Here is a 21,558-nt window from a genome sequence, read left to right as displayed (position 1 = left end):
CCTCTGCTGCATTGTGGTGCAAAAAGCACCAAGATATTTTTTGATCGGTTCACCAGCGCAGAGGAAAGTGAAGAGTAAAAGGGGCTGTGGCATCCGTTAGGGGGAATATTTCAGATTTGGCCCAATTGATGACAAGCCCAGAAAAGACCCCAAACCATACAACCTCATGAAGAAGGAGTGGGAGATTAGTTTAAGGGTCCCGAATGAATAATATGATGTCATCTGCATATAGTGAAGCCAATAGGGGCCACGGTGAAAACAGAACCCGGGTTGCAGGTGACGCTCCTGCAGGTGATGGACAAGGGGGTCCATTTTGGTGATAAACAGTAGTGGTGACAAAGGACAACCCTGTCTGGTTCACCGTGAGAGCTCGAGTTTATCCGTAAGTCTGCCGTTTATATGGAGTCGGGCAACAGGATTTGTGTACAAGAAGCGGATAAGGTCAGATCAATTCTTGGAGATTCCCAGGTTCCGCAATGTGGCATAGAGAAAGGTCCACTCCAAGGAGTTGAACGTTTTTGCAGCGTCAAGTAATATCGCTGCTGCTTGGAAGCTCAGGAGTAATCTGATTAGTAATTGCAAATACCATGGGGAGAATAACCGATCTAGAGTGATTTGGGACAAAGCCAGTTAGAAATGGCGATATCACTTTATCCACCAAAAAAGAAATATGAGTCACAAGGACCTAAGCTAGGTCTTATAGTCTTGATTTAGTAGAGAGAGGGCCCTATAAGAATCACAGCGAGATGGCTGTATTCCACGTTTAAGGAGAAGAGATATGACAGCCTCTTGCATCGTTGGAGTAAGCGATCCATTCTCAAGGACTCTGTATAGACCTCTAGTAAGTAAAATATGAGCAATTGGTTGAATGCCTTATAAAATGAGCCAGATAGCCTGTCAGTACTGGGAGCAGGGGCTCTGCTGAAGTCATCAATAGCTTGGGAGATCTCATCGACCGTGATACTGGATGCCAAGAATTGTTATTGGCCATCTTGAAGACAGACCATGGCCACCTCAGATAGATAGCAAGTATATTATCGATGAGGGAAGCGGGTAGTATAAAGACAGACGTAAAATGAGAGGAAGGTAGTGATGATGTCAGCACTGTTAGGGCTCGAAATGCTGTCTGTCATCTGAACTTGTGTAATTTAGGAAGACTGATATTGGGGACGCAACAGCCCGGCCAGTGTATGCCCCAGCCTTTATCCCTCTCCATATACCTGCAACTGTGCATATTCCTGGAACTCCATGACCAGTCCCGCCCTTTGATGCAATGGAGGCGAGGGATTCCCATGTAAAACCTGTGGGTCAAGGGCTCTTAATGCCCTCTCCACCCTCTCAAGGTCCCGATGAATGTAGCAAAGAGCCCTAAAATGTTTAGCGATACAAGGTCACCAAATACAGATTTTAAAAGCTTCCCAAAGTGTAGCATAACTGGACACCGAGCCAGAATTCACCTGAAAAAAGTCCACTATGGCACCCCTGACCTCACTTCAAAATACACTGTCTTGTAAAGCTTCAGCCGGGAAGCACAAAGGTGCACGCATTTGCATGGCGCTGGGAATAGATAAGGTGAAAAGCACTGGCGAATGGTCCAATAGCGTGCGAGGGAGATGATGGAGGGAGAGAGTAGCCAATAAGTGATTGGGTGACAGATACTAATGTTCTATACATTACCATGTCCCATGTGGGGACGAGTAAAAGGATAATTCTTTACTTAAAGGATTACGATGCGCCACACATCAGCAAAAAGAAAGGACTGCAGCCGAGCAGAAAGTGCCTACACAGTCAGGTTTAGTGATCAGCCCAGTGCCCATTGTGTCCAGAGCCGGATTCAATGTGAGATTGACTCCCCACTTATTAAAATCATGTCAATGACCAGTTGGGAAATATGTGTAGATATATTAGGGAAAAAATCGGGCGAGTCCACATTGGGTGCATAAATGTTAACTAGGAGTATTTCTTCCGTCCCCAGGTTCCCGGCCACTAAATGATAGCGGCCCTCAGTGTCTGCAACTATTTTCTGTGTCTGGAAAGGTATTACTCTATGAATGAGGATGCACATCCCCCTTGAGTAGGAACTATAGTTTGTGAAGAAACAATTGTCACCCCAATTAGATGCAAACTGATTGACAGAGTTCGGTTGTAGGAACGCCCCTTGGACATCATGCCGGTTAAGCTAAGATAGTGTCTGTCATCCTTTTCAAGGGTTAGACAGTCGCCGCACTTTCTATGACATAGATTTCAGCCCTATTATCTAGGGACTCTTAGTCAGGGTGCCACGAAGCCTGCACATGCGTGTATAAGCTGGGAACAGTACATGGAGGGGCCACAAGATGTCCAGTTTTATAATCAATGCCCTGTGCAAAACCGTCATCAAAGATATAACATATAACCCCCATTACCTCCCTACCCTACCCATATTGGATAACAACCGAACCAGTATCCAGTAAATTCCAACATTTTCCCATCAAGCAATAGGCGATCTCCTTGGGGGGAGGCAACGCTCAGAGGAGACCACTGACACCACCCACGGACTGATGCCAACATATTTTGCTGCCGGCAGCAAAAATTACAAAATAAGAAGAAATAAGTTGAAAGACCTATACTTATATAGCCAATGAACATTATTAACTACCACTGGCCCCTTATCTGTAGAGAAGGGTTAACCAGTCAGTGGTTTAGAAGAGAAGAGAAAAGCATGATACCACAGTACATAAATGTTTGCTTCATAGTTCAGGATTCATGGGTCAGTGGAAGGTGAACGCAGTGGGCCAGTCGAGATTTTAGTGATGTTTCCAGAAGTTGGCTGCTTCGGTAGGTGAGTCAAAAATATGAGTTTTACCATTCAGATGGATTTGAACTGCACCAGGTAAAGCATCGCATATTGTACTCACGCTTTCTGCAAAGACCTTTTAATTAACCCTGGGCAAAGTACTACTCTATGCTCCCATAGTTTGCGAAGTTTTCGCTACTTCGCACCACGCAAATTGCACGTAGCACAGTGTAAACACGCATAGCGTAGCTGTCATTCTTTGCTTGCTCGGCATCCTCAACGTCAAATTGGCGACTGCGAGTGAGCAAAATGACATCCCGGCGAGACTTTTTCCTCAGTCGCGATCAGTAACATCAAGTTGCTGATCACGAGCGTGGAAAATAGACCTCCCGGTGAGGTTCTCACCGTGAGGAGGTCAGGTTTCTCATTGCGAGTGGTCGCGTATGCTCGCGACAGCTCGCGATGAGAAACTACCAGTCCGCGTTGAGAAAGCTGCAATTCAAGTAGAAATCTACTCAAGCGGCAGAAAATGGCTGCTTGCACTGTGCAAGATGCAGTTTGCACTGACTGCACAGTGTGGACAAGCATCTGGCACTGTGCAATACATGCAAACAGTATTTTGCACAGTGCACTATGCAGTTCACATAGCTACACATAGCTTGCATAGGGCAAAGTGCACCTCGCGTAGATATGCGTAGAGCTACTACGTGAACTACTCCCAGGGTTACTTTTAAAGTCCAAGAATTTCCAGCGGGCCTTCTGTACCAAAGGGGTAAAGTCAGGATAGAAAGCAAGCATCATGGCTTGGTACTGGATGGATTCTCTGTCTCAGGCCAGGGGGAGGACGACATTGCAGTTGTGGTAGTTGAGGAGCTTAGTGATTTTTTAAAATTTGGGAGCTCCAGGAGCAGCTCTAGGGACTAACGAGCGATGGGCCTGTTCCTCTACAAACATAGGTGAGAATGTGTCACTCCCAAACAGCTCCTTCAGCAGGCATTCCATGTACATTCACTCATAGGGCCTGGGTTAGTGGGCTCTGCCACTCCAGCTATGTGAATGTTGTTGTGAATGTTGTTCCGGCCTGAACGCGCCTCCGAATCTTCAGCTTTGGCGGCGACTGTTTTGAGAAGGTGCTATGTGTACTTCAACCACCTGACCAGCATGGGTTGTGCATCCTCCATCTCTGATATACGGTGCTGAGCAGCCTCAATACGAATCCCATGTTGGTTGATGAAGCAGCGCATATCCTCCAATTGAGTGGCTAGGTTATCAAAGCCTGCATCGATGGCCTTGAATCCAGCTTGCAGTTCTGTCATAATGGCCGTGGCCCCCTCCGTCAGGGTGGGCTCTGATCCAGTGGGCCCTTGGGGGTCCCCACGCTGAGGCCCCCAACCTCCTCGCCTTGGGGGCTCCTAGCAGCATCAAATGAGAGCTGGCGCTGTCTCATGTCACCACGCCCCATAGTACCATAGTGAGGTACACTGCCTCTCGGTAAGAAGGCCCAGGTACTCAGCACCAGGAGAGGAGGGCAGTATATCCCCATGTGTAGCCGCAGATGAGGTGTCACTCCCTGGACTCAGCACAGGCATGGAGTGCAGGAGCCCGAGAGAGCACCAAACTGGGGGTTCAGTAAAGCGTGTGCATATGCAGCGCTCTCTGTGGCTGTCACAGTCCCAACACCAAATGTTCCACTATAATTGCCCAAACTTTTAGGGATCGTATGGCTACCCTGATATGAAACAGAGGAGATTGTGCCCCTCAGCAGTCCTCCCCTTTTGTTCTGCTGTGCACAACATGTGGGCAACTGAAATGAAGGAGTGTTCTCGGCACATCTCGTGGCCCAAAGCACTGAACCACTGCAGGCCACAACCAGGCAGGAGGCACAGACCACCATGACCGAAGAGCAGCAGAGGCAAGTTGATCAGGGACACTCACCGCCAGAGCCCTGAGTTAGCAGCAGGTTGGCACTTCTGTAGGGCTGTCATCGCCATGTTGCGGGGCCTAGAAACGGCTCCAATCAGCAAAGAGGCACCATGGTCTTGCATGCCGGCGGCTCCTGTCTTCAGACTCACCGGCGGCCCCTGTCGCCATGTGGCCGCTGAAGACTGTGTCATGCCGCTGTGTCATTAGGCAAGCGTTCAGCCCACCGCTAGCCCTTCCAGGTCCACAGGCTGTCAGCAGTCACACCCTACCCCTGAAACCACACGGGGCCTGGGCATGTGAAGAGAAAACCGTGGCAACATAGCGGCGGCTCCGAAGCTTCACAGACCGCGCCACATTGGTGCTCGTCCAGGCCATGACCCCATGTCTGGGGGTAGTTGATGCAATCTAAAGAGATATCCTTGTTCTTTCCTAACTGGTAAGGGATAGATTTCTTCAAGCTTCCTACTGCTTCTTTGTATGGGAAAAACACTTTGCTTACTCCATAGGCATCAAAAAAGACACTGAGGAGGATGCCTCAAAATGTGAGCTGAAACCTTCCCCGATCACTCAGAGCAATGGGAATTCGATGGAGAGCCTGACCTGTATTCTACCTTTCTTACTGATCCACTTCTGTCTCAGTCTTTCACTGCTCTCCTTAGGTCGTGGTTCTGTGAACAATCTGTACCCTTTTAGGGGTGTAGTTGCCAGTGGTACAGCTGGTGTAGTGGCATTGATTCCAGAATCCTAAGGGGCTCACTGTAGCCATTTTTTCTTGCTTGCATAAGGCCCCATGGCAGCCTTGCTATGCTCATGATCCCCTTCCAACTTTGTGAATTGTGCTGCCACCGCTACGTTTGCCTGTGTCCATGTTGTGCTCTGTTTCTTGGCATGGCTCCCCCATTTGCTGCCTTGTAGCTGGCTGTTGTGGGAACTGATGATAGCCTTGCTCTTGCCCTTGGAGCTTGCCTTAATTCCCAGGTTTTATGGAGCATGCTGATGATCCTTTTTGATCTGCATTGTGCCAGCTGAGCCATCACTCTATAATTCAAATGGGTATATTGGGCAATCTTATCTCTGCCCCCCACTCCTCCACTGGTACGAGCCTTGACTGTTCCTCCACAACACATCTGTGTTCTTTTTCAGTATTGGGCCCAAAGACCTGCAGGCTACCTTTCACCAGGGGTGCGACTTTACTCAGAGTTCGAGGGGGGCTCACAAGTCAAACAGGTAGTGATCATTGCAGCTATTTCCAAATTAATGATGGGGTGTCTGCAATTGCTGTCAAGGTGCAACGCAAAGCAGTTCTTTTGAACTACGTGTGGCAAATAAGTGCATTTAAAAGTAAGTTCATGCTCAAAACATTTTAGCACAACAAATGGTGAATGTATTTTAACTTAAATTAGACCACTCAACATAGTATGATGTGGATTAATACAGTCTACTTTATGGGACAGATTATGGCAAGTAGCAAAATTCCAAGCACACCGCGCCATTTGCAGCAACTTGAAAGGGCATTAAAGCAATTTATAGATATACTCCTAGTGAACATTTATGCTCCCAATGTAGACTCGCCAGATTTATTTCCTAATATATCTATGCATATTAACCAACTGGGCATTGACACTATTTTAATGAGTGGGGATTTAATCTCACATTAAATCCGACTCTGGACACAACGGGCACTGGTCTGATCACTAAAGCTCACTCTGTGTAGGCACTGTCAGCCTGATTCATGTAGGCAATAGCGCTCGCAAAAGGGCCAGATTCTGAGAATCTGGCCCTTTGCGAGGGCGATTTTTGCATTTGGTATTCACAATCCCAAATGCAAAAATCGCTATTTAAGAAATCGCATATTTGCGAGGAATGGCATTTAAGGAATCTCTAATAGAGATTCCTCAAATGCTATTCATGACACATCAAGAAATTGCGATTTTGCACTTTTGGAGCCGCTATTTACCGAGAGGTCAGACCTGTCGGTAAATAGCAAAAACTCAGAAAAATGCTTTTAAAAGCATTTTTCTAAGTTGCATGTTGCACACACACATGTCCTTTGGACATGTGTGTGCGCAACACCTGTTCAAATGTGCATTTTAGGGGTGCTACAGGGCGTCCTTTGGACACCCCTGGCACCCTTAAAATCGCTATCTTATTTGCGAGTAGCAAATTGCTACTCGCAAATAAGGGATACTCCCCATTCATTCCTATGGGCCTCTTGGCCCATAGGAATGAATGGGGACTTTTTGCGAGTAGCAATTTGCTACTCGCAAATAAAGAACATGTAGGAATCGCTATTTTATTAGCAATTCCTACATGAATGCCGTTTTGCGTGTCCTCAATAGCGAGTCGCTATGATTCGCTATTAGGGCCACGCAAAACGGCCTGTACATGAATTAGGCTGTGTATGCTTAGCTGCTGTCCTTTCTTTTGGCGGATGTGTGGCGCACCCGTTATCATCTAAGTAAAGAATTGTATTCTTCCCCACATGGGACATGGTAATGTATAGATCATTAGTATCTGTCACCCAATCACTTATTGGCTACTCTCTCCCTCCATCATTTCCCTTGCACACTATCGGACCATACACAAGTGCTTTTGACCTTATCCATTCCCAGCACCATGCGAACGTGTGCACCTTTGCGCTTCCCAGCTGAAGCTTTACAAAACAGCGTATTTTGAAGTGAGGTCAGGGATGTCATAGTGCAGTTTTTGAGAAATTGATGGTGTGTAGGAAAGTTTAAACTTTAATTATCCTTCTGTTCACAATGGATTTACCTGTACTTGATACTTTTGTATTATTTGCAGAATAGGATGTTGGTTTAGTTCACAATCCTGATCTCTGTGAAGATTGGTCATGTGTAAACCCTACAAAACATGCACAGCTCATGTTTGGAAATAAGTGCTGTAATAAGATGCAGGAAAGATAGGAACTGTGGCACCGATCCTCAATGTATGTTTGGTATTTTTAAAGTACAAACCTAGGGGCATATTAACAAAGGCCAGCGTGTGCTTAGCGATAATTATATTATTGCAGGCTATCTCAGGTATTTATTGCCCTGGTAGCGCGTAATTAACAACGCATTTCTACAGGGCGATAAAAATTCCAGAGATAGCGAGGTTATCGGCCTTTTGCAGGGAATATCGCTGGTTTTCCGGCGATAACCTTGCTTATACGACCCACAGGGTCGTATCAGCATAATCCCCCCCCTATGTTAAGGATTGCTACATCAGGATTTTAGCAGACGTTAGATTTTGGCGAAAGCGACAGTTTCCGCCAAAATCTAATGCGTGCTAAAATCACGTGGGCTGACTTGTAAATATCACGATGTAAACAAGGTAGTCCATCTAGGGTACACCCAGTAACGCCCACTTTGCATCTCATTAGAGAATCAGGCCCAAAGTAGTTTCAGAAATAACAGTGAATGCTGTGGCTTCTAACAAGAGAGATTGGACTAAAAAAAATAATTGATCAAAGGTTTTGGAAAAACAGAAATAATCATAGAAAAAGACTGGAATACAGATAATCTAGTATATACTGTTGTGTGGCAGCTATGAAATTGGTCATAATAGATAGACCCTACAAACCGAACCTTAACCGCATTTAATTTTCAGAGGCAGACTACTGCTTCATCTGAGCAGAAAGCAACATTTAATCCAAGATAGAAGCTACCTGAACTAAGTAGTATCAATTTTAAGCACTACTCCTTTTTCTAAACTTGCGGTCACACTCCCACTCCCTCAAACCAATACCAAAGGCAAGACTTGTAGTACTTGTTGGCCTCTGTTCTCAAAGAAGCCTGTCCCTCCCTCCCACTTTCACTCTTGACCCTTTTTCAGCTAAATGTAACTATTACAAGTATGCTCATAAGGTCTGCCTTTAGACACTATGAAGTGGGTGGGAAGGTCCTGCCTACCAGGAACTCCCTTTGACCTATCCTAGTTGCCTGCCCCTATTATTAACTTTCTGGCATCCCTTTTTAGGTCGAGCAGACCTACTCTCAATGCGTAAGCATTGATAGTGTCTGCTTCAGACCTAATGTTACCCGTATTTAGGAATGAAGACACGAGTCAGACGTGCGCTTCTCTTAGTCAGTTTTGACCTCGGGAGGGCGCGTCTGAGCCGCGCTTGCGCAGACGAACTCCCAGCCCCTGCTTTCACTTCGCTCTCCTCGCATGCATTAACGGCGCAGACACAGCCAGCCCCCACCCATCTGCATGCACGCACACACACACACAGGCGCGCGCACACATACACACGCTGCCGCCCCCCACCCACCTGCACACACACAGACACGCACGCATACACACGCCGCCGCAGCCCTCTACCCTAAAGCACTCACAACAATGAGAATAGCATCTCGCACACAACACTACCGATCTCCTACCCTCCAGGACGGCCACTTGGGACAATCGCCTCGCCATTCATGTCTCTCCGCCCCTTGAGGATGCAGCCCCGCCTACAATCTCTACCATACTGCACCCTTTCCTGTACGTCCCAGCTCCGCCTCGACTCATGCAGCGCCCCCTTACTAATATTTGGCAAGCATTTATATTGAATGCACTTTAACTGGTGCGATTCCCTCACCTCGCGCCTCTCGTACTTCGCGGCCCCAGGCAGCAGCACCGTAGAGCCACATCGCTAGCAATGCACGCCCTTACTGTTCTTGCCATCGGCAGACACGTCCAGCCTCCACGTCACTGACTGCTTGGACGAAAGCAACCGCACGTGAAAACAAGACGGAACAAGCTCCGCCCAGACAGCGTCAACAGGCGAGGTCGTAACAGGGGCGTGCTTGGTGATGAATGCGGAAGAAAAAGGGCACGTAGAGTTAGGGTAAAGTAGAGATGGGCGAGTCAACAATATTGTAAGTACTGTAGGGCAGAGGGTGCCGCAGAGCAGGATTGAGGTGCAGCGGCACAGCCGCGATTTTTAGGCCTCCCCAGTGTAGCACGAGTAATGCGGGGAATGACAGAGGAAAGCCCGCACAGCTCTGTTTGCTTCCTGGTGCTAGAATAGACCGGGATGCTGCAGGGTAATGCCGAGGTGCACCATCAGAGCTGTGTTTGCGGTTCAGTGCTGGAGTGTCATGGAGCACAGTTATCTCAAACATATACATCAGCGTTATTCGGCGCTACATCCACCATAGACTTCTGTCACGCTGAAAGCAAACATTTCTAAATCATTAGGTATGCAACTTCTGCTTTCACAGTTTACTGCAGACTGGGATCTTGTGTAAAAATGATCACATTATCCAGGAACGGAGGCTTCTCCATCGGCTACCTGTAAGAGATGGTACCTTTGGAATCGAACTGCCTTACACTGACCCAGTACCTCTAACCCTGGGATGCCCAATTCAAGCCCAAGCGCCTCGCCATTCATGTCTCTCCGCCCCTTGAGGATGCAGCCCCGCCTACAATCTCTACCGTACTGCACCCTTTCCTGTACGTATTCATTATTTAAAAAAAATTAAAAGCCATTGTTATTTGTAATATCAATACATCTAAGTCACGTAAATACAACACATATTGCATTACAAATGCTATTGGTGTCACATTCGTGAAAGTTAAAACTATTGGCATTGTAAATGACAAAGCTATTACTTCAACTATTTTCAAAAGCAAAACATAAATAAAAAAATTGTCATTTACAATACCAATAGCTCAAACGTTCCTAATGCGAGACCTATTGCATTGCAAATGCTTGTTATTCCCTTGTTCCAAAAATCTACCTTACAGGCTCTTGATTTCTCCTACCTTCAGTGTTTTTAATTCTTCCTTTTCTCCCTTCCTTTTGTCCTGATGTGTATACACAGAAGCATATAAAGCAAGTTTCTCTGCCCAGGGAAATACCAATGTCTTGAGGTTATTCTCTCTATTTCCGGTTTGTTTCTCACCCTTTATGTCAAGATGCTATATTACGTTTTTCAGTTATTTAGTGGCATTGCATGTTGTTTCACACTACTAAAAAAAAATAAAACAAACTGCTTTTGGGAAGGGTATGCCCAGACATGGGTCCCGTGCTCACTACGCCACTGGAGTCAAACTATCCTGGCAGATGACGGCTGATAGCCAAAAACCGGTTCTAGGATGCTGGATTCCAGTCCAGGGAAGACATTTCTTGGCAGTTCGGGCTGGACTAATCCCATGAATCACAGGGTCAGGACTGATTTGCATATGGCCATGTCTGAACTGGAGTGGCGTGGTGAGCAAAATAACAATGGATTAAACCCAGATCCGTGACTGGGGGTGAATGTTTTGCCAATATGCAACATTCTGTCCATCATCTTGTCTGTTTTTCTAACACCTTTTTGTGGCAAAACCCGTAAGCCTGCTGCTATGCTCATTACATCATTTCAAAGGTCAACACAGGGACCATGCAGACTGGCTCGGCTTCTCCATTGTTCAGTTCCACAGTACACCTTTCGCACAACATTGGTTTTGGAGTTACAGAGTTTTTGCTTACATCCATGGGTGCCTCGTTATGGTGATTTTGGCATGGTCCTGTAAGTCCATTTGAGGAATGGTGGCCCCTCTTAAATTCTAATTGACCACAAATGTTTTCTCCCTTCCTGCATTCCTCTTTCCTGTTTGTAGGCTTTTGTCCTCACACTTTCTGCATCCCTTTGCTCCCCAGTCGAAAGGAGTGAAAGAGTCACTCATGCTGACCCTGGAGATGTCATTGGGGTAGCTGGGTTCTTGCCCCCAGTAATGCTCCGGTCCCCTGATGTTATCTTCGCCATTAGTGCCTTTTCTTTAAATGTTAAATACCACCAATTCTAATAGAGGGCAGTGAGAAGCATGTGTCCAAAGCGATGATTTAGGAGTTGATGATGTAGAACCTGGGAATCCAGATGTAGTTCTTTGCTTTCCAAGTAGACTGCTTTCAAATGCCTATGATGTCATCATTCTGTTTTTAGGCCATTACACATTAGAATGCCTTTGCCTCTGTTTTTGCTCTGGTTATTTCTCCATGTTAGGAATTTGAGTTAATTGCAACTTCAAAAAAGAATGTTTAAAAACAGAAACGTTTCTGCCATCTGGGTCAAATGTCATGACAACTGCCTCAAGCTCAGCACAGGCAAGACATAAGTACTGATTTTCGGGAACAACACATCCACATGGAGTGATGCCTGGTGGTCTCCCTAAGTAGGACCCTCACCTACTCCGACTGACCATGCCCGCAACCTTGGAATCGTCCTGGACAGTAAGCCCCCCATGAAAAGATAGATCAACGCAGTCTCATCTACCTTCTTCCTCAACCTTCGCATGCTCCTTAAAATCTTCAAATGGCCCCCCATCAATGCCAGACAGACCTGACCTTTACCCAAGCCCTTGTCACCAGCCAATTGGACAGCACCAACACACTCTATATAGGAATCGCCTTGCACCTCTTGAAGAGACTGCAGACCATGCAGAATTAAGCAGCCAGACACACCCTAGACCTCCCCATGATGACCCACATCAATCCCCCACTTCAAGAAGCTCCACTGGTTTCTCATTCAGAAGAGATGTCAGTTCAAGATGCTGACCCACATCCTCAAAGCCCTACACAACTAAGGACCATCTTACATCAAACACTGCCTGAACTTCCACCTTCCCTCCAGACACCTGCATTCCGCTTCCCTCTTACTCACTCACATCCCCTGTATCCACCACAGCAAGATGGAGTACGTTTCTTCTCCTACCTTGCTGCAAAGTCCTGAAATAATTTCCCACTTCCCCTTCAGACCCCTTCCTCTCTGCTGGAATTCAGGAAAGGAGGCAAGTCCTGGCTGTTCAACCGAACCCTCCTCTGCAACAGTGTCAGCGCCTGTGTACCCTCACGGGTGAATAGGCGTGCTTTACAAATCTGGTTGATTGATTGATTGATTGATTTCACTCCCTGCCATGTAATCGAGGAGAATGAAAGGGCATGTGGCATCACTTCCAGCACATTCATGATTTTGGTAAAATTAAACCTGCATATATCGGTTTGGAAAAAAAGAGATGAACATCGAAAATCTTTCCACAATTATAACACTGTTTTCATAACTGCAATCCCTTTACGTAGTAACAGGATTATTTCAATCACTGAAGCATATTTATCACAGCTGAAAAGGAATGTATTAAAATGTAAATGAGCGTATAACTCTCACCTGCAAATGCCTTCGGCAACAAGGAACTGATGAGACGTGTTAAGAGCTTTCTGCACACCTGTGCCCTGTCGGGAGCAGGATTTGGGAGGATGCTAGTAGCTCAGACAGTGTTTTTATTCTGAGAAATTCAATGCAAAGAGAAAAGGAGAAGGAGAGCAAGCGGATGAGCGGCATGCAGCTAAGGTGCTGAGGGGCCGGATGCATGCATTAAAATGGCCCTCTGGGTGTTGACTAACATTGAGACAGGTTCCAAAACTGTTCCATGCGACAGATCCACTTGGTTTCTTACCACTCAGAGATAAATAATTGTTTAAGGAAGTGCCCTGCTCCCTAAGCCAGGGTAATCCAACCCCTTTGCAGGTTGTGTAAGATGCAGGGCTCGAGTCGGGGTACCACACGGGTGGACGGCGTCCCCCCACTTATTTTGCCGGGTGAACGCCATCCCCCCTGCCAAACAGCTGGACTTCACTCTTTGGCCTCTCTGGGACGAGGAGCTCGGCACCTTTCGTGACGTCACTTCATGTCGTGACGTCACTTCCGGTGATAGCGTCCCCCCACTTCTTTTTTTACGACTTGTGCCCTGGTACGATGTATAGGATTGTAAGTGTCCATATAGCTATATCCTACATGGGCTGCCTAGTGCTAGTGCCATCAGGTTCATGTCAGGATTTGAATTGGATACCCTAATATGTACCACAAAAGGGAATCTGTGGTCTACTTTTCCTTCAATTCTTTACTCCAGGTGAAAGGAAAAAAACACCTTTTGTCTTACCCCAGGCCTTTACCTTCAACACCTCGTCTGGGGTAGTAAGCAATATTTAAATGGAATTACAAAACGCTATGTCTTTCGTTACCATTCACTGTTTCATGCTACCTGAGAAGACATTTCACTTCTCTAGTATTATTTAAACTGCCTCATTACGAGGTCAACTATCATGGAACTGGTTTTTGCGGCCTGCGTAAATAGCATTATCAGCCTGTATTCTAACAAGGAGGTCTAGATTCTGAACACTTTCACTCAACGCCGCCCAGCCTCCAGAGAGGCAGCTCTGCATTGCACGACAGGGTGAGAGCTGGCGAGCGCCATATTCACAGAGAAATGGGTCTCTTGTCCCCTCTACCCTAGCACGGGCGCTGATTTCCGCTACCTGCGCCATGCACACACACCTTAGCACCAAGGCACTAGGGTGCGCGCCTGAGTCTAGCATAGGTTTTGTACATGAAGGGTACCCTTCTGTACAAAATGCTATGCCGAGACATGTTCAAAAGCATTTCCTACTTTCTATGTGTACAGAACGCATGAAAAGTCGTTAAAGCACGCAGAAATGCAAACATTTCCCCATTTAATGCCTGCATTTCAGCTGCGTTAATTTTTGGCGCTGAACCCTTTCCACTATGTTAGTGAATCTAGTTTAGTGGCAAAAGGCATAGGTGGTGCTTTGGAATGCTCATGTAACACCCATGTAACACCACCTTAACGCAAAGTAATGCAAAGCAGTGTTTTGCGCTGCTCTGCATTACTTTTCAGTACAAACCAATGCACATTTGTATTTGTGATAGCTTGTGAAACCTAAAACAGGTTTAGGGTCGGGTTAGTGTTAAAAAAAGTAACTCTAACCCGACGCTAAACCTTCCAGAATGTGGGCCCAGGAACGACAGCAACAATGTCAATAGGAGTTAAACCCTCCGTGCAGCTATGAAATAAATGGGGAATAACCAGGGGAATCGGGTTTATTATTTCCTGCCCCTATCTTCCTGCTCACATTTGTACCTGGAGATTCCGGCTGCTTTGAGCAGTTGAGTCCCCGGGGAAGCAATAAGGCCTCTGTGTGTTCTGTATTACTAGTAAACCAGGGGCCTCATTTATGAGAAATGACGCATCGCTGCGTGAAAGCAGCGATGCGTCACTTCTCAGTGCGCACTCCTTGCAAAATTCCTGATGCGTCATATTTAATGTATGACGCATCATGTCGCAAGGAGTTACAGATACGTCAGTATTTCTGACATATCTGTAAGCGCAAAAATGACGCATTGCTGGAGTGTGTCACAAAAGCGACGCAACTCCAGCAATGCGTCCTTTCACAGTCCTTTCACATGGGGCAAGCCCCATGTGAAAGGGCCTGCGTCAGTCTTACGCCTGCTGTGAAGCAGGCGCAAGATTTTGACGCAACGGTGTCCTAAAAGTGACGCAGTGAAATCTGATAGATTTCACTGCGTCACTTCTACGACCCTTTCTTGCGTCAATACGCCCCCATTGCATACATTATACCTGGCGCAGGTATAATGTGGCGCAGGGGTTTACAAAGTGACGCATCTACCTAGATGCATCACTTTGTAAATATGGCGGAACAAGGCAAATTTTTTACGCCACTGGTGCGTCACAAAAAGTGACGCAGCAGCGGCGTAAAAGTGAAGCACAGCCTCATAAATGAGGCCCCTATTGTCCCAGGATTCTTCATGATTTCAAGTAAATTGATATGAAGGCCATTCTAGAGTAAAGTGTTCACGTATGAAAGGTCTGGCATTACAAACTAGACCACAAAAAAGAGGAAACTGGGAGAGTTTTACATCCTCAGTATTAGCCCGCGACATTTGGAGTTTAATCTTCATGGAACAATTGCAGCATCTATTTTATTCACCCTAATTCTAAATGTCAGTGTTATGTTATGAGCATCTAAGTTATTTATTTCTGTACTCATCTAAATGCTCAGGCTTCACCTATTCTGTTTCTTCATATTTTTAACATCAATCATTATCTTACTCCTTCTTCCTTATTGACTCACCGAACTAACTGTTAAAAGATCCTTTCCGTATCAGCAGTGTACTGCTTCTCTTTGAAAAGCATGCTACCACGTACTTGACGTCCTTTGAATTGGGCTGATTAATTCATTACTTTGAAAATAGCAACTTGGTAATCAAAAGAGTAAACTTCTGTTTCTGCCGTCTATTCCTCCCTCAGGCTTCATCCACTGATAAGCCTATTAAATATTTGGGGACTGTGTGTACAAGTTGAAAACTTGTAGGAGAGAGCGTTCTAATTCTAACTTCATTTATGTGATACTAGTGATAACTTGACATGTTGCAGAACACCAGTCTCTCTATTTGACTTGTAAAAATCGTCACTGCAATTTTATCTTGTCACAAGTGCTCGTGCTTGGAATGTTGCATGACAGACATCATTTGAGGGCCAGATGCATGCTTCCTATCTTCTGCTCATTTCTCTAAGTGCTTACATCTTTGCACTTCCAATATGTTTCTTTCCTTGGCAATTTAGATGCTTTCCTTGAATCTTTTTAACTCCCAACCTTAAGGTAGTTTTCATCATGTGACTGTACAGGGAAGGGGTGTGGCCTTGGCAACAAGCAAGTGCAATGTACGTGGGTCTTACAACACCCTGCAGTCCGTCTTCAGGACATAATTATTGAAACAGTTCTGTACAAAAGGTTTCTGACTTTTTTGAACTCTGAAAATGCTGCTAGGATTTGCAGTGAGGCAAATATATCAATCTCATTGCCCCCACCCCCAATAAACAAGCTTTGACATAACCAATAGGTCTCGCCTTCGGGACCTTATAAGTGTTTAGCCATGCAGCACATTATCCTGGATGCAGTGTCGCCAAGGAATGGACAGCTATATAATTACTCCACACTGGATCATGCAGTCTGATTCAAGAATATGTTGTACCCTGTACATAGAGACACTGGTAGCCATGTAGTATTTTCCAAGACTTCTTTATTGGTTCCAGGTCAAGGTAGCATCAATCTCTGTCCAACCAGCTCTGGTCAAGTACCAGCCCCATCAGGAGCAGCCTGTCTAGCTACTCAGCCCATCTCTAACTGTCAACACTCATCCACTCAGGCACCCAGGCATTCCACACATCACAGTCACACCAACATTTCATTACCATCTCTCACTTCGCTGAGCAGCTAGAAGGAACTAGGCTGATTACATGTAAATGTAATACTGAGGATATAACAGGATAAATGCTTGCCTTTGCCCTATGCTTCTTCTTCCTTGGGGGCATTACGATACTAAACACTGCGAAGCCTCATGTAATGTCAGATCCAATGGGCACCAGAACCCAGATATACGACATGTATATGTCTTCTTCAGCGTCAATCAATCAATCATCGTATTTATATAGCGCACTACACACCCAGAGGGTCTCAAGGCGCTGGGGGGTGGGGGGGGGGGGGGGGGGGGGATCTGCTACTGCTCGAACAACCAGGTCTTGAGTTTCTTCCTGAAGGCGAGGTGGTCCTGGGTCAGGCGGAGGTGGGTGGGGAGGGAGTTCCATGTCTTGGCGGCGAGGTAGGAGAAGGATCGTCCTCCTGTGGTGGCTCTGCGGATGCGGGGGACAGCGGCGAGGGCGTGGCTGGTCGAACGAAGCTGGCGTTTGGGAGCGTAGAAGTTGAGGCGGCTGTTGAGGTATCCTGGTCCTTGGCTGTGTAGGGCTTTGTGTGCGTGGGTGAGGAGATGGAAGGTGATTCTCTTGTTGACCGGGAGCCAGTGCAGATCTCTCAGGTGTCCGGAGATGTGGCTGCGACGGGGGATGTCCAGGATGAGTCGTGCTGAGGCGTTCTGGATCCGCTGGAGTCTCTTCTGGAGTTTGGCGGTGGTTCCGGCATAGAGGGTGTTGCCGTAGTCCAGACGGCTGGTGACGAGGGCCTGGGTGACCGTCTTCCTGGTCTCGGTGGGGATCCACCGGAAGATCTTACGTAGCATGCGCAGGATATTGAAGCATGACGAGGAGACGGCATTGACTTGTCTCGTCATGGAGAGGGAGGAGTCCAGGATGAAGCCCAGGTTGCCTAGGGCGGGGGGCCACCAGGAGTCGTCCCAGGCGGAGGGTGAGGATCCCAGGATGAGGACTTCCGTCTTGTCCGAGTTCAGTTTCAGGCGACTGTTCTTCATCCAATCGGCTACCTCTTTCATCCCTTCGTGAAGGTTGGCTCTGGCGGTGGCGGGGTCGTTGGTAAGGGAGAGGATCAGCTGGGTGTCGTCGGCGTAGGAGATTATGTTGAGAGTGATCTTTGAATATCCATTGGCTCATGCAACAGAGAGTTACTGGAGATGATGGGGGGATACCTAAACATGAGGGAAAGGAGGGATGGTAAACTGACTCAATTAAGGGTGTTTTTTTTAAGGGAGATGGGGAAAAGGACCACTGATTCAGAGAGATTACCAGCTTGGATTACTCATAAAGTATCATACTCACCTGGGCCCATAAACATGCTTACATATGCTGACAATCACTGCTACAATCGAGATGTTATATTTCCTTCATGATGAATTTACCTTTACACCAATTCTTACCAATCCTATCACTTTGGATCTTAATTTCCTCTGGTCAATAGATCAGGTTGTTACTAGAAGAGGTAGATATGACATTTACCTTTATTTCTTTAAGTGATCACAGAATTGAGAGAGAGTTTTAAAAGTTTTATCTAGTAAATCATTTTGTGAGTCAGATACTAAAACATGGCATACACCAATTTCTTTAAGACTAAATGATCAAAAGTAAGACAAAATGACTTAGTAAAATCTCATGATGATGGTACCTGGAAAGGATGGAATCAGAGAACCGTACAAGGACATACTACACAAAATTATATTTACCAAGAATGATGTGAGGACCAACCCCTGGCCAAGGAGCTGGAAAGGGAACTCCTGAGTAGTCAGGAGCTGACAGGTCAGGACAGGTTCAGGACAGGATAGGTGACCTCTTCTAAGTGCAACGCCAGCGTCACACCCATCTCTGGTACTGCTCTCTTTGATCATTTCCCCTTCTGGATGGACAGATTCTCCTTCAGCAAAATCTCTGACTCTTCTCTCTCTCCATCTCTTCTCTCTTGATTCATCTATCAGAGTGCTTGAACAGCATCTCTGACCTCTGTGACATCAGCCGTCATCTGCATCGGTGATGGGTCTGTGACAATTTCCTGACTAAACCTACCTTAGTTATACTATTCTATGTATATATACCCCCTATGTTTCAATATTCGTTAAAATTCCTTACTTCTGATTGGACAAGGGGATGGGGAGAGGTCATCACACCATACTAAAGTAATGCTTTTTCTTTAATTCATTGTTCAATATTCCAGCCCCTTAAATTTACTTTCCCAAGCATTATTTCCACCTGCATTTCCCATTAGGAACAAATACAATGTATACAAATTTTGACTTCTTCTCTCCCTTCTTTGGGTCGAGAGGTGAGGTTCGCAAGTGTGCGGGGGCGAGATTTTGATCGATCCCTTATCACTCTTGATCTAAAACCTCGTTCTGGTCGACTGAACCTTTATTGCCTGTCATTGAGGGAAGAAAGTGCATCTCTTACCAAATTAGCTCCCCCAATAATGGACTCCGCTCCGAAGGATCACAGACAACTTCTAGATTTCAAAGATTTATTATAAAGACAGAGTAAGCTGCAGATACAGGCATCTCAGAATGAGATTCACTAGATATACGGGCCCAATTACATACATGTGCTCTCTGAAAACTCTCAGGCGAGCAAAGAAGACAACCAATACAAGTTCTAAGAATAATAAAGCTATCAGCATGGACACATACTGAGATCTCTCCGTCATTAAGTTGGAGGAAAAACACAGGTTAGGCTGTCCCTACCCTGCTCTAGATGGTATCCCTACTTGACCAAGTCCCAACCTATCAAAAGGTGTCAGCGGTGAATGACCCCCTAGGGAAGTCACCCACTCCTAGTCTCTTGGTGAAAACCTATAGTTCTCCAGTCATGACCCCTCGCTGCCTACCCATCCGCTCTCTAAAGGGTCCTCAGGCATCTGCTCTAACTCCACCCCGGGGTGCTGTCCCTAATACAAAACAGTCAACAACATTGGGACGCCCCTCGTGAGACGCCCCTCACGTGATGTAGCTTCTGGCTTTTTCCATGCTGCTTTGTGTTGGACCCGTGCGTCAAAGTTGACCTTGCTTCTCAGACTCTTCTCCGGCCCGCTGATACCCCTTAAAACATTCCGGAACCCTCCTCCACGTCTGGGCCTTCTCTTGAACAACCCTCTATTCATGTCTTTATAATTGGATCCCCCCTTTTCCTTGCAGACAGACATCTGCAGCCAAGATCCCAACTCTCATAGACTTCCAAAAAGTTTGCAACATTTCTCGGCCCAGACCAATACGTGTAAATCAATGTCCATTAATATTTCAGGCCTACAACATTTTCTCATAATGATTATAACATTCAAATACTACATTAATTAATAGCATGTTAATACTCTTGTTCTATTATCCGGTAAACACATTTATAAATCATGGCCCATTAATTCTATTGCTAAAGCATTAATGCAATCCATGTCGTGAAATGAAACACCTTTCTCCATCCCTTCCATCTCTGGCCCTGAGGCCTACCACGTTCTACGTTTACCCGCATGCCATCTTACATTTTAGCAGCTACACGACATGGACTCGAAATTAAACACGTCTAATAAAGTCATATGATTTTCACACATCTCTGCATTAGTTCCACTTCTACTTGAATCTCTAAGTTAACTACACATTTCAGAATATAGATGCAGATACTATTAGCACTCATGGCATTTCTCTTCATGATTTGTGCTTACTACGTGTAAGTGTGATGTACTTGTGCATTCAGGTCAGTTTGCGCTCTCTCAGTTCCCCCCTTTGATGACCTCTCGGGGTCATCACCAACATTTAAACTGCAGTTATTGCTAGCATACCTCGTTTCTGCATTTCCAGAGCCCTCAGACTCCTGTACTGATTATCTTGTATGGCAGCCAATCTCTGCAGCTGTTCCTCCCGAGCCTTTTCAATTCTCCTGGCTCTGTACCATTTGAATACCCTCACCAATCCCCATAACACGATCCCACAGATCAATATTATGATGATAGGTTTTAGTACATACCACACAAAGCTTTTACCTAATGTGGTGAGCCAACCTCCAGCTTCACTCATTCCGTGGCCCACCTTTTCCCAGACATTTTCTTTACTCAGGTCTTCGATCTCCTTGTGAATATCAGTTATGTTCCTAATAACTTTCTCAAGGGGTTTTGAATTGTCTGGAATGTAGGTGCAACATTCCTGGACCTTCAAAGCCTTACAGACTCCGCCCTCTTTTGCTAGTAGGACGTCTAAGGCAAGACGGTTCTGAAGAACCATGGCCCTTATCGATTGCATCTCTCCCTCCACCAGCATTAAGGACTGAGCAGTGCTGGCAGACAACCAGTCTACGACTGTTGCCAGTCGTCTAATTTTGACATCATTAAGGATTAGTCCCAAAATAGGGAACACAGCTCCAAATACATCTCCAACCATTTCTGCATCCCCTACATCTCTCCTTCCTCTCGATGATGTCTTGCCCTCGATGATCTCTAAATCTTGGGCATGGTATATTTTGGGGAAGATAATCGCCAGGTAACATGATCCGTACCAGTTATCAGGTAGTCTCACATAGGCATTCCTTCCGCAAACAAAATATACATTTGGAATCACTTGCATTCCCTTCAGGAAATCCTTGGTGTAGTACTCTAAGTTGAAAGCATGTTCACAGCTGACTTCTCCCACGTATACATTTTCATAATACGTTTGGGCTCTGTGAAGACATAGCTTCCCTCTCTGCGTTCTATCTAAAGCTATTGGACCACTACTACCCTTTCTCTTGTGTGCCTTCTCTTCCTCGGTCCAATCTGTTTTCCATTGTCCTGATTTTTTCAAAGTCTTTTGTCTCCTGTATCGATC

Source organism: Lissotriton vulgaris, chromosome 2_1 (genome assembly GCF_964263255.1).
Source record: "Lissotriton vulgaris chromosome 2_1, aLisVul1.2, whole genome shotgun sequence".
NCBI lineage: Eukaryota > Metazoa > Chordata > Amphibia > Caudata > Salamandridae > Lissotriton > Lissotriton vulgaris.
This window is presented reverse-complemented; position numbering follows the sequence as displayed.